Source organism: Anarhichas minor, unplaced genomic scaffold (genome assembly GCF_050575085.1).
Source record: "Anarhichas minor isolate MPS153535 unplaced genomic scaffold, ASM5057508v1 ptg000004l, whole genome shotgun sequence".
Lineage (NCBI taxonomy): Eukaryota > Metazoa > Chordata > Actinopteri > Perciformes > Anarhichadidae > Anarhichas > Anarhichas minor.
In genome coordinates, this window is record NW_027466450.1 from 1,471,542 (window position 1) to 1,474,998 (window position 3,457).

Consider the following 3,457-nt stretch of genomic DNA (forward strand, 5'->3'; position numbering starts at 1 on the left):
TTTGCAACAAAGGACAAGAGATTCAGATCCCTCAAAGAACATGGTCTAACACAGTGGTTCCCAAACTTTTTCTGTCAAGACCCCCTTTGATGATATAGGAACATTGGACGACCCCCCCCCCCCCCGCAACCCGACCCCAAATTTGTCTTGGTTTTTAATGAATTGCATTATAATGCATGAACTGTATAAAATATTTTTGCGCTTTAGACCAGTCACAAATCTGTCCATCTTTGTACATACTTCCTTCTCTTATCTTTATCTTTCTCTGTCGCTCCGTATCTTTCTCGCTCTGTGTCGCTGTGTGTCTCTCTCTCGTTCGCGCTCCCTCACTCTCTCTCTCCCTCGCTCGTTCGCGCTCTCTCGCTCGGGCGCGCGCTCGCTCTCGCTCTCGCTGGTTTTGCCACAGTCGGTCTGTGACATGAGCCGCTCTGGTGGCGTGGTTGGAACACAGTGCATGTCACGTCGGTTATTTTATATTGTTTTACCGGTGTATGTGTGCGTCTGTGTGTGTGGGTTGGTGATGAAGCCGCGACCCCCCTGTAGTACCACCGCGCCCCCCCTAGGGGTCGCGACCCCCACTTTGGGAACCACTGGTCTAACAGACTCATAAGAACTCTGTAAAAAGCTCAGTTCTTATTGAAACTCCTGAACGCTTTGCTCATTAAACTGTCTGCTGTTTAAGTGAGGAGCTGCTGTGATTGAAATCATTGAAGCTTACGTTAACTCAACTCGCAACCTCGACAAAATATGCCTTAAAGGTATTCAAAGTTTTATTTTGAAAGGAAATTTGGTGGAAAGTGTTCAGATGACGAGAAAAAGAAGCAAAGAAGAAGTGGAAAATATAACAAATTTAGCAAAATATAAATAAGCATTATTTTTATTCAAAAAGAGAAAAAAAGATTTTCGGAGAAATCTACAGAAAAAAAATCACAGTGTCGTAAAATAAACACCTATATGTGTATATTAGATGTTTTATTCACTTCAAAGAAAGAAAGGACTGCAGGGCGTCTGCATAATTGATTGATTAATATAAAAATGTATTATTAATGATGTGTTTGAATTTATAATTGCAGTTGACTGAAACATTTTGCTGAGGGCATATTAGAAATTGAGAAAGTCAGCCCTTCATTAGTGACTTACTAACACTTCTAACGTCAGACTGGATGATTTTTTTATAATGAGAGAAACACAAGCATTTATAAGCTATTATATAGTCCATAGCCGTTCATAAAAGATGGCTTATCAAAACATTACAAGTAAGTGAAGGTGTCTGCTGGCAAACTAAAATAAGAAAGATTAAAAATAATAATAAAAGTGTGACGAGGAAATGTCATTCAAAATCACACAAACTCACTATGATCTCTAATATGAATGTATCTGTTTCATGTGAATTCCTGTGGACACAAACAAGACTGATCTGATGACTGCAGACAATGATGGAATTTAATGAGCATCAGTGCAAAGGCTTACAGGTACACAGTAACAGAGAAAGTTATTTTTTAGGAAGCTTGTTGGAGCGTCTCTGCTTTCAGATCTCCATTAACTTTGCTCGGGGAGAAACTGGTGGTCGCGAACAGAGACAGGGAGGTGCGTTCTCAGTTTGGAGGAGGAGCAGGAGTCTGGTGGTGAATGTGGAGGAGGAATAAGCATCTCTGGAACACGACTCTTGTCGTAGAAGGAATTGTCCTGGAGGCCCTTGATCAGCTCCTGGTAGATCTGGACGTGTGAAGTCCAACAGAGTCTGGAGAAAACCACAAAGAAAATGTGTTGTATTAAAAGACCATGCATCACCAAAGCTCCTTTAAAAAAAACATTACACTCAGAGTCAAATGTCGGAGTGTTTACATTCAGAATGGAAACAGAGTTTCTAACATTTGAGGTCTTTCCTTTAATGAAGAGTTTCCACGTCAGATATTATTCCAAGATGATCACTCAAACATGTAACATCCTTGTTTTAACTGAATGACTTCTACAGGATTGATCATATCTAATGACCACATGAAGTTAAAACACATGGCTAAACCCTGAGACACTAATCCATCACACTGCTATACATCAGCCTGATCAACACTACCTTGAGTTCAGACTAGTGGGAGGAAGAAGAGCTCTCTTTGGTCCATGGAGTTCAGCATCACAGTCAGTCAGCGAATGGAAATACTTCTGAGACACCTGTCAGAATGTAAACAGAAAGACAGCTTTACTTTATCAGTCCAGAGATGTGATTATTACTCAGCTATGTTGTTGCATGTTATCTGAACGGTTCTATTTACCAGTGTGTCTCTGGTCCCTGCTGTTCCTCTCTTAGGTCTTCACATGGCTACAGGAGGCAGCGGTGCAGGTTGATGGAGGAGGCTGTAGGTGGAGCTACAGTTGTCTGGCAGATTCTTCAGGCGGAGTTGGAGGTGCAGGGTGATGGTTGTAGGTGGAGGATAAGGCTACAGCCTTCTGCTAGAATATGCAGGTGGAGGCGACAAATGCAGGTTCTGGCAGAGGCTTTATGTGGAGGCTGGCAGAGGTTGCAGGTGGTGGATCAGGTTGAATGCTGGTCAATGGAAGTTGTTGATGTAGCTTGTCTGGAGCATGACACTTCAGAGGCTGCAGATGGAGCATGGGGCAGCAGTTAGGTGGTAATAGCTGGTGGAGGCAGGAGAAGGCTATTGTCAGCTGGAGGCAGAGTTTGGATCTGCAGCAGAGTGACAGAGGCTGGAAGTGAAGAGGAGTTTGTCTATTTGCAAGTTAAACTTAAATACTTAACTTAAAACTACAATACTTACCATAAAACTACATTTCTTAAATTACAACTACAATACTTAAACTTATTTGCAATATTATTTACAGATCTGATCTTAATTGATCATTACTGAGTGATTAGCTCTTTGGTGGTGTCCTTGGCCTTGGTTCCCCTGAAATGTCCACCTCGTAGAGGGGAGGGCAGACTCCAACCCGGTAGGAGGCGTCCACGTGTACCAGTCCGTCTCCGTTGAGTGTTCTGGTAAACAGAGGACGGTCCAGTCTCTCCCACAGCTTCTGCTTGATGACCAAATCAAAGACCCTGGAATGTCCCGAGCTGGAGTGGAAAGCTGCGGAGTGGGGACACAGTCCAAAACCTCTGGATGTTCAGGGAGGGGACGGGCCACGGAGGTGCGCTTCCTCTTGTGGGGAAGGTCTCCAGTAGCAGCAGAGAGCCGGCTCTTTCTCTTCAGAGTCGGCTCCTGGTCAGAAACTCATGAGAGGATGTCAGTAAACTTAATACTTAACAACATATGTTTACAGTCTCACAGAGAAAAATCTACATCAGATGAACTGCAGAGGACTACTTTGTCAAAGTAAAAGACCCTTCACAGATTCTGTTCATTTTATAGGATTTTAAGGATACAATTTATTTATTGTTTACACCCGGATGCAAGAAGAATTGCAATGCGAGGTCAATAAAAATGAACTTGTTATAAAAAAGAGT

The 3,457-nt window shown here is 42.7% G+C and overlaps 1 long non-coding RNA gene across 1 annotated transcript; it reads right to left on the minus strand.

Moving 5' to 3' along the window:
* Positions 1 to 249: 249 nt before the first annotated feature.
* On the minus strand, positions 250 to 2,947 carry LOC142962389 (uncharacterized). Its single transcript, XR_012957314.1, has 3 exons — positions 2,271 to 2,947; positions 2,075 to 2,169; positions 250 to 1,741 (listed from the first exon to the last, which is right to left on the minus strand). It is a non-coding gene; the product is annotated as an uncharacterized LOC142962389 (long non-coding RNA).
* Between the last annotated feature and the right edge of the window lie 510 nt (positions 2,948 to 3,457).